Here is a 10,197-nt window from a genome sequence, read left to right on the forward strand (position 1 = left end):
CAGAAAAAGCCAGATACACTGAGATAGTTTCATGTAATCTTGAAGTAATGACACCAGATGGAAAAATAGAACTCCACATATTTCTCACACATTTTTCTCAAATAGCTGAAGTAACGTCACTGTATCACCAATGTTCCTGCAAGTACTTTAAATTACTACCCAGACAGGATTAGAATAGTATTTCCCAAGGGAAGGTTGCACCTACCACTCACATTACAGGTTCTCAGTCAGTCCAAGTGCAATCAGCTTCACAACTCTGGCTTCTCAAAAAACCCAACCCCTACAGACAAGTTTGGTTTTATTTTGATCTCTTTATATACACTGTTAGGTGATTCCAACAGTTTTCGTACTCCTTAAAGATCAGACCTTTATACCATGACTGCTTTGAGTCAACAGTGATGAGCACACTGAAACACCGGTTACACCTTAGGACCAGCTGGGAACCGGTGCTGATGTGCACAGTACAATCATCACCCTAGAAGGTGTCATTACCACCCTCATTTCCTTCCCTACAAGCATAGTTTTGTTTCAATTATCCAAGGCAGTAAAGGGGTCAGATAATTATTAAAAGTTTAAAAAAAGCCACAGGGATAACACACACATACACACAGTAAGTTACAGAAGAACACTCAGCAGTGTAACTGATATCAAGGAGATCAGTTGTACTGTTGACTATGAATGGACACAAATTGCTTCGCTAATTTGGACCTCAGATCAGACAGCACAGCACAAAAAGTTACTCTCCTGCTCTCTTACCCAAGTTTGCTCACAAGCAGTCAATTTGGGCACTTCTACATTTATAGCACAGTTAATATGTAACCTGAAAAATAAATAGAAATAACCTTAGCAGAAATCACAGCTTGAAGAATCAACAGACATACATATAATGGAAGGCTCTTTATTTAAAACTACTGTATGATGATTCTTCTAATGATTACACCTTGCCAGTGTAACATTAAAACCACTACCAGTACCCGGGACAGTTGGCTGGATGTGAAAGGGATGCTCCACCCAAACACACCCCCTGCTTCAAAGTATAACAAAAATGAATGAAATTTCAAAATCTATCACCTTTTGTTATCAAGCTTTGTATCTAATCAATAACTTCATTACAACAGAATATCATCCATTCATGCTGAAGTCAGTGAGGATAATCTGGCTATGCTGGTTCTCCAAACTCACTGTTAGTGGCATTGCCCTCAGCCATCTGCCGGATGTTGTATTTTCCTTACCGTGTGTAGTTGTTAGATTTTCAGTACTGAAGCTACTGAAGCACTATTCAGAATTAAACTAATTTGATCTAAATCTAAGTTTTCCTTTCCGCATCACAAATAAGATTAATCACCTCAAGTGCAGCTTCACTAACAGAAAACGAAACTTTTGATGAGCAAGGTATACTACAAGAAGTGCTTCTGAAAGTGGAATACTTATGCTAACCAAGTGTCCTTTCACTCATGGTTTTTAAACTGCAGTACTGAACACTGACATAATAAAACAATAACAAAATTCACCAATATGAATATATTTAGCAGAGCAAGCTCCAATACTCTTGAAAAACGTAAGTGCTAAAAAACTGTACTGCATAGTACCCATCAATTGTGTCTAGAACACTTTCTTCTGGTTTCAGCACTTTCTTCCTCTTCTCTCTTCCATTCCAATAAATATGTGTTTTTATTGACAGTCAAACCAGGAAGCTACCTATGAGTTTGCAATTTGAACTTTCCCATCTATAATAATAAAAATAATGGTATTTATTCACTTTAGCTTGTTGTCATGAGTATGGTTAGAAGCTGTTGGGTTGTCTTTCAATATAATCTCAGTTAAACTAAGCGGGTAGGGGAATTCACAGGACTGCTTGGCTCTTCTAGGACAGCTTTACCTCAGAAACGAAAACACACATAAATGCCAGTATAACATAATGAACACAAAGACTGGTCTTCCTACTAATGTGAACTTTGGCATTAGCCCTGGCAGCCACTTAACTTCCAACAGATTGTGATGTTGCAGATGTTCTCAGCAACAGCGTCTCTGTTGAGCCACTCTAAGGCTCTAAGAACTGGGCTCTTGTAGAGAGCTATCAAGCCTCATAACTTTAGCCAATTTTTTTTTTTAAACAGGTGCAAAAAACAACCAATTATTAACTGCAACTCTGATTTCATTTTTAGGTGTTTCTAGGCTTCTTGGCATGGGGGAAAAAAAAGCTAGGACACATTATTCAAGTAAATGATTTTTAAAGATTTGTATGTTCATGGTTAATTCCCATGATAATCTTTCAAGTGTCTGACCCTGTCAGTTCTGGAGGTGATGAGAAACCTCCTCCCATATTTCAATGCCAAGAGGGTGAGAAGGTTGTGAATTACATAAAACTTTAGTAGTAACTTGGAGAAATTCCTCCAGATAAAGTTTTGGGGATGATATCTGCAAACCATCTTACAAAGAATCTCTCCAGAAATCCTGCTATTAAGGGACTGTGCCTGCTGGAAATGACAGTAGGGAGATTGGAAATCTGGGGCAGCGTTTAAGACTGTTTTGATGATGCTTCACTCCAGCATAACTGGTAGAGTTGAGAACCCCAGAGAGGAAACAAAGGTTTTAAGACATGATTGTAAAGAATACTGTGTCTTCAAAACAATGGGTTAAGGGCTTTTCTTTCCTCACAAAAACAGTCTAGGTTTTAGAGGAAAATAATTCAAAGACAAGACACTATTTCTGTAACTTGAGACAGTGCATGAGCAGTAAAACCCAAAACATGACTTGCCTTTATTAAACACCTACATTCCTATCAAGTAAGCTAAATAAAAATTACTAGACACTATCTTTCACTAAAATCTACTCTACAACTTTCCTGAAAAAGGCTACTTTATTGAAGCACTTAATTTTAGGTCCAGAACATTAAATATTTTCCATAATACTCTGAAGAACAAAATTACACACTTTAAAGGACATAAATGTTATTAATAAAATAAAAGTATATGCAAATCCTGGGGTATATCTGGGAAAACATGAGATTTAATTCCGAGAGATTCTTTATTCTTTTAACTACAAGGGAGAAACTATTGAGAAAGGAGTGTACTTTACATTTCCAAATGAAAAACCTGCTCGACTCAATATAAAGGCAAATGAGTTAAGCTTAAGAACTCATTTTTTACAGGTCAACTGCATGATCTGATGAACTACTGACTTCCACTGTAGAAATACAAATCCTTAGGTGAGTTCTAAGCAAATGTATTTACTTTCATCTTAAACACTAAACAGTATTATATTTCTGTCAATGTATGAAACTTTGTGAATTTTTACTCTGTTGTTTATTCAGTCATTATCTCACTGCGTTTTTATAGTCATAGACTCCTTTTTAAGGATTTTGGTTGGAGTCATTAAACACTGTGTCTGCCCTCTGGTGGTCACACTCTTCTTTTTATATGTTCCAACATTTTAATCTCTTTTTAAGTTAAAAACGCACTTTATACAGCTACCACCTACAAGGTCTAACAGATATTTAGCTTTTAGTCACCTTGGACTGGCTTGCTTTCCAGTTATGCAATTGCCTACATTTCAACTTTATCATGCAGAAATAGCTCACATGTAAGTTAAGATATTCCTCATTTTGTCCCTGTCTAGAACCAAGTTTAGATACAATTTTTAAAGCACTTCAACTACAGAAAAGCAGAAAACACCTGAAGTTTCAATTTATATTGAGATTATAAGTTTGGTGTTGTCTGGGAAAGATGTTACGCCTTATAATACACTGAAATACTGGCTACTAGATTCCAAGGTCCATAAAAACATTAAATGCTTCTAAGGGAAAACAGGGATATTTAAAAGACTATTTTCACCTTAAAGGTTTCAGAACTGCACTGTATAGAAAATACTATAAAGAAACAATCACTCCAACAGGCAAAAGGCAAACCAAACTATACAAAAGGTACATACAGCTCCAAAATGAACAGTGAGTTCCTTCACAAGCCCAAAGTTGTGCCAAACACCCTTGTAGTACTACTTAGACTGAGTTGCACCAATACTGATAATAGTTCTTATCTGCCTCTTATGCCCTAATCAAACCTAGGCCAAGGGAATAACAATGACACCTGCATCAGAAAGAAGAGCTTGCAAGACTGTGGATTGTCTGTAAGAGCCTCAAGAACATAGCACAGAACCATAGAAACATTTGGAAGAGGATCTCAAGGTCCTCTGGTTCAGCTTTTCTTGGCAAAAGCACAGTCTAGACAAGATGTCCCAACAGTCTGTCCAGATGCATCTTAAAGTGTCCAGTGTTGGGGAATCAACTGCTTCCCTGGGGAGATTATTCCAATGGCTGATTATTCTCATTGTAAAAAACTTTCCTCCATGGAGACAACACAGCTCTTCACAGCAACTGGACCAAGACACAAAACTTACAGTTCCAAGACTCAAGAATGCCTAGAGGCCTAGAGGCCTCAGTGTAGTCAGCACTGTATGCAAAAACTCCATTTTTTTTCTCTTTTAATGAAGAGTTCTCTGTTGTAAACTTACTCAAATCCTGTACAATTTTGAAAGGGTGGGCAAAGGAATATATCTTTCTTTTCTGAGCTTCAGTAGGAATTACCTAGTCAGAAGAGATGAAAAACCAGTACAATGGCTAACGCAGCCTATCAACATCTCATCTTGCCCAACAGGAAAACCAGATTTTGATTTTTTGTTGCCATATAACAAAGGCAACAAAACATAACAAATTCAGCTGAGCTGACAATTTAAAAATTACTTCCATTTCAAAAGAGCACCAATACAAGAGGATTTAACTTCCTTTCATATATTTAGTTTGTCCAGAGACCACAGCACTGGTCTACAGGGGGTGGTGGGGCTTGGTGGAGGGAGCCACAGATTCCAGCTTACTCAAAGTAGCAGTAATCAAGTCACTAAACCTGTTTATCACACCCAAAGAAGAGCTGTGGCCAAGCTTTCCTCTTCCTGTTATTACCTGAAAATTTTAAGAAGGAAGGCACATCAAGCACGTCCTGCATTTTGATTCTCTTAGAGAGATGAACAGCAGGAGGGTGGGAAACCCTATTTTTAGTCCTTCTAAACACGGGAGAAATAGTGAAGAGAACCATTGATCTTGTTACAAAGTGTAACAAGTGTTACTTGCCTACTGATGAACACCACTGAACTCTTAAACATTCTTGAAAAGTGGTCCTTCTCAAGATTTGTTTTTCCTCTTCTTTTGCATTTTGTTGATTTCTACTACTCTGCCCATGTTACAGTACTCAGTGGGGAAGCCTTCCCTTGGCCGGCACCTGTGCTCTGGTAGGTTAACTCCATGGAATTGTTCTCCACCAACAGCAGGACTGTTTCCTGACTCCAAATCTGGTACAAAGGCTGACTTCTGCACTCACTGATTACACACTGCCTTTGCAAACACACAGACACACACAGAGCCCTACAGTGTCGTGACATTGTAAAGGCAATCCTTTACAGGAACACTCAGAATCACGCTGGACAAACACAGCAGCACTGAAAACACAAAGAAAGTTTGAAGTCAGAGGCACAGATCAGAAAAAGACAATCTGTACTCGTGTATAAACACTGTCAGCTCCTCACTTAGGTAACAGTCTAAAGGAAAATGGTATGTTAATATTTTGGTTGGCTGTTCAGAAAAACCTAATTAGTGGCCAAAGACTAACTCACACAACCAGGAAGTTATGGATCCATTTTTGTTTTCCTCAAACAAGCTGTCAAACAGTAACAATTACATACTTTAAACCTGAGAAAATTAAAAGGTCATGTATATCTAGTGGTGCAGACAAAGTATCAGGGCAACTAGATTCCCATTGGGATGCATCCAAATTCAGCAGTGTTACATGAGTATTTACAGAATTTAGAGAGACTACATCTGTACCAATTCTGTCTGATGTAACTGACAATTTAGACAGCTAGTTCCTTTCTAATGAGGCTGTTTTTTAAAGTTATCACGTCCTTATAACTTGAACTAGCCTTTTTTTCCTCTCTTGGCTATTTTTATGCATTTGAGATGCTCTGCATCAAATGCTGCTTTTTTATATAAAGTTTAGTTGCTTAAAGTAGAATGAGGGTACTGTGAGCTCTTACAGAAACATTTTATAATTCAAGCTGTTATGCTTCCATACTAAAAAGTTAACAAGGGGAAAGCTGTAATCACATTATGAATTGAGCCATTTCAAAAGCAAAACAGTGTAGGAAAACAGTGTATTCACAAAATGAATACTAAGATACATCCTGATTCATACAGCAAACCAAAAAAAATTGAAAGCTTCTTAACAACAGCTAATAGAGGATCCAGATGAACATTTCTGTACTTATTCAACATTTACTAGAAGGGAGAAGCTAAAGATCAATCCAGAGGAGTATTTGCAATGCAATTAGGCTAGACAAGTAAGCCTGAATGTATGCCAGCTGCAGGGGTCTGCCCTTAATTCACACAATCAAATGTCTAGTGTGTCACACAGTGTCTAGCATCAGTATCTCCAGTATTAAAAGTCTCATCAGATATGCACTTGTTTACTGAGCATCTAATCAGGGTCTGAACACATATCTAGCTGTACCTTCTAGCAGTCTATATGCCACTCCATCACCATCTGTCAGTTAAACCTCCCACAGACAGAAAAAAATCAATTCAAACAAATGTGGTCGGCGCTCAAACTAAGCTATCATTCACATTTCAATATAAGACTTGAATTCCTTTTCAGTGTTCTTCAACTTTGACCCAGCTCTACCCCCTCCTTCACTGAAAAGGGCAAAGACAACAGCCCAGCAAGTGGGACAGGCAAAACAGACCTCCTTTGTTCACTTTTTCCCTTTCAGTTTTCTATTGAGGTAAATAACTGAGAGCTCAGCCAGCCTCCAGTAGCTCAGAAGAAAGCAATACAGCTAGCTTGCAACTATCCTTTCCTGGTTAACAAACTGCAGGACAAAACTTACGGCGCATCATGTTAATCTTATTATTAGAGATTAACTCTTTACAAATTCCCTTAATATTACATTTATGAGACAGTATTCATAAATGCAGAAGTTACAGTGTCTTTAATACTGAAGATGCAATGCACACACTTACCAATTTAAAATGCAACAAATTATCACTGCAGAGAAAGTATAACGGAATTTTTTAAATACTATCAGCCCACTCAGGAAGGCAAAATCAAATTCATTGCATATTGCCCAACACACAACCTCCTACATTATTCCCTCAACTTTCATTACCAAGATATACTTTCCTCTGTATGACGTCCCATTTTACCAACTCTGTTCATAAAACATGAAAAAATGAACAAGTCCAGTGAAAACTGAACAGCACAATTTTATTGTACTATTTCAATATAATGGAAGTTAAGTAATCACAATTCAAGGTGATTTGAGACAGATTAATAAAACTACAGAATAACAGCAATTTCACAGGCACAGGCAAAACAGATTTAATTTTTAGGCTGATTGAGCTATTTGAGCTGTGCAATAATCTATTAAAAAATTGCCAAACCCTTAGTGTATTCAATGTCTTTTATGTCCAGATACCACAGTGAGTCATTTCACTAAAGCAGGAAGAATGGGCAACATGCATCACCTTCTCCTGACTTGAAACCGGAATCCTCAAAACAATAAAATCTGACAATTAGAGAGACATCTCATTAATCCCAAGAAACTCTTAGCTTGGTTACTAAAGCTTCTGCTGTCACCTTTTTGAGCACCAGAGAGAAACACCAGAGTGCAACAAGCTAGCAGGAGGTATCAGGATGCATCACTGGATTTGTTATCTCATTTTCTGAAAATAAAGACCATTTAAAATAGCCAAATTTTATTATTACAGCCCTTTTTGTCAAACAAGCTGTGGTACGCTTGATAAATAATATGCTTTCTTCAAGAAGATAAGGAACAGCAGCTAAGGCTCAGATTCTGGTGATCTCATTCACCTTGAACAGTATCACTTTTGAATAATTCTACTGTGGCCAGTAATGCTAATGACAGAACGAAGATACTAATACGAGTATGATTAGTTGTGGATTTATCTATGAGTTGTGAGGAGGGTATAAGCTCCGTCCTTAGCACCAGCTGTATACACTACCCCACCACCCGATGTGGTCACACAGCTGTACAGTTTGCCTTTAGCTACACTGCCTTTGCACAACCCAGAATGTGAATTCATTCAATGGATCCCAAGTTCTGTCACCACCAAGCGGCTTTCTGGGTTTGCTTCTTTACATTCAATATTCTCAGAATGTAACACTTTCCCAGTTCTATACTGATATAGTCTGACAGCTAATTTTAGACACCCAAGAGAATTTCAAAGTACTTTGAAATTCAAATAAGTAACTTTCACAGACTTAGGCAGCACACTCTTTAGCAGGTCTGGTCACTTGCATTGCAATTTCTATTTAAAACTAAACAAATGCCTGAGGTGTATTCATACAAATGATAACATCAAACACATTAGACAAGTATTAAAAAGACGCTGGACCTGCAAGTCACTTTTCTGATTTCTAGGTCCTTTGAGCTACGAAACACTAAACTATCCTTCTCTTTCCAGCTGATATCCTTTGCCAGAGAACAGCGGCAAGATTCGCCTCTTGGCATATAAGCTGCTCTCAAACTCAAAATACAGTCCAGATGTTTTCTGATGTCGTACAGTGACATGTTTTATGCACAGACCCATATAACTACTATCCATAAATTATCACATCTATTACATTAAATTATGGAAGATGTTGAAATGATTAATAGTGCACCTGTTAGATACAATAAAGTTTTCAGGTTTCATCTACCTTTTCCACAATATACTTAATTAAGAATCCAAATCAGACGCAGAAAAAGAAATGCGCAAAGACGGGGAACATTAGAAAAAAGAAACCCAGGTGTTTAATACCAGATTTTTCACTCAGTAGGAGGTTGTTTTGAATAAACACACAAAAGCTGGACCTTTATGGATAAAAGAACATCTTACCACGATCTATAGGTTATATACCACATTTCCCATTGTTTTATCCAATAACACAGAGAGCTAAGCAATAGCATTCCTTTCACAGAGTACTTGTCAATATGGAACACGCTTATTGACTGGGCTGAAGCACACTATGATCTTAAATATTTAAACAGCTTGGCATTATTAATCAGGTACTGTTTACACTTAGACTCCGAAGTCTTGGTTTAAACACATTTCAGACTTCAAAACTAACACATTTATGCTGAAGACCTCAGCGACAGCTGAAGGCTTGGTTAATTATTAGTTTATAACCAAAGAGACAAGTGCACTCGCTGCACAGACTTCAACACGATATTCTGCATTAATCGCCACCAAGAAGCCAAAATAGGGAAAACACGAAAAGCCCGCGATTCAGACACATTGTAGCTATTTTATGCCTAAACAAAATCGCAACTGTAAGGAAGGCGGGGGGTGGGGGGGGAAAAAAAAAAAAAAAAAAAAGTAGTACGGGCGATAAATAAAGGCGAAAGAGTCGAAACGCGGTCCGCGGCAGTTCAGCACCGACAGCTCCTTCCCCCGCACACGCCCGGCCCTCGCCCCTGCCGGGCAGCGCACGAAATGGCGACCGAGCCCGCCCGGGGATGTGGGCGCGTCGCAGTCGCGGAGCGTCTCCGCCGGGCCCGCCCGGCCCCGACCCGCCCGCCCCGGGAGGTGCCATCGGCCGCCGCCGCAACAAAGCCCCGCGGCACCGGGTGGGCTCACCGGGTGCCTCCTCGCCCGCCCCCTCGGAGGAGCCCCGGCACCCGCGGAGGACGGGCGGCTCCTCGCCGTCGAGGCGGCGGCGCAGGGCGATGTGACACCGGCGCTGCCAGGGGATGTGACACCGGCGCTGCCAGGGGATGTGGCACCGGCGCTGCCAGGGGATGTGGCACCGGCGCTGCCAGGGGATGAGCACCGGCGGCGCGGGGGGATGTGATACCGGCGGTGCGAGGGGATGGATATCACCGGCGGTGCGGCGGGATGTGGCACCGGCGCGACGGCGGGCGCAGCACCTCCCTCAGCGTGATGCGCGGCGCGGTGACAGAGACGGCCAGGTCGGTACTCACGGGAAGGTGCGGCCCCTCCGCCCGGGGAGAAGAGGGTCAGCGGGGTACTCGCGCTCTTCGTCCTGCTGCTCCTGCTGCTGCCCGCTCGGCAGCCCGGCGAGAAGAGCCGCGGCGGGCGCGCTCCCGCGCTATCCCCTCCTCGCCGCCACCGCCCCCGCCGCGCCGGGGGGA

General features: G+C 40.5%; 1 protein-coding gene across 42 annotated transcripts in view; it reads right to left on the minus strand.

Moving 5' to 3' along the window:
• NRCAM (neuronal cell adhesion molecule) overlaps positions 1-10,197 on the minus strand; it is a 149,516-nt gene extending 139,319 nt beyond the window's left edge. For 17 of the 42 annotated variants that reach the window (XM_032106375.1, XM_032106383.1, XM_032106387.1 and 14 more), the window contains exon 1: positions 10,027-10,197. The gene's annotated coding sequence lies outside the window, so the exon portion shown is untranslated. Of the gene's footprint in view, positions 1-9,682; positions 9,764-10,026 lie in introns of those variants that run through there. The other 25 variants (XM_032106409.1, XM_032106407.1, XM_032106399.1 and 22 more) reach the window with 6 other exon arrangements.

The sequence above is a fragment of the Corvus moneduloides genome, chromosome 4 (genome assembly GCF_009650955.1).
Source record: "Corvus moneduloides isolate bCorMon1 chromosome 4, bCorMon1.pri, whole genome shotgun sequence".
Classification (NCBI taxonomy): domain Eukaryota; kingdom Metazoa; phylum Chordata; class Aves; order Passeriformes; family Corvidae; genus Corvus; species Corvus moneduloides.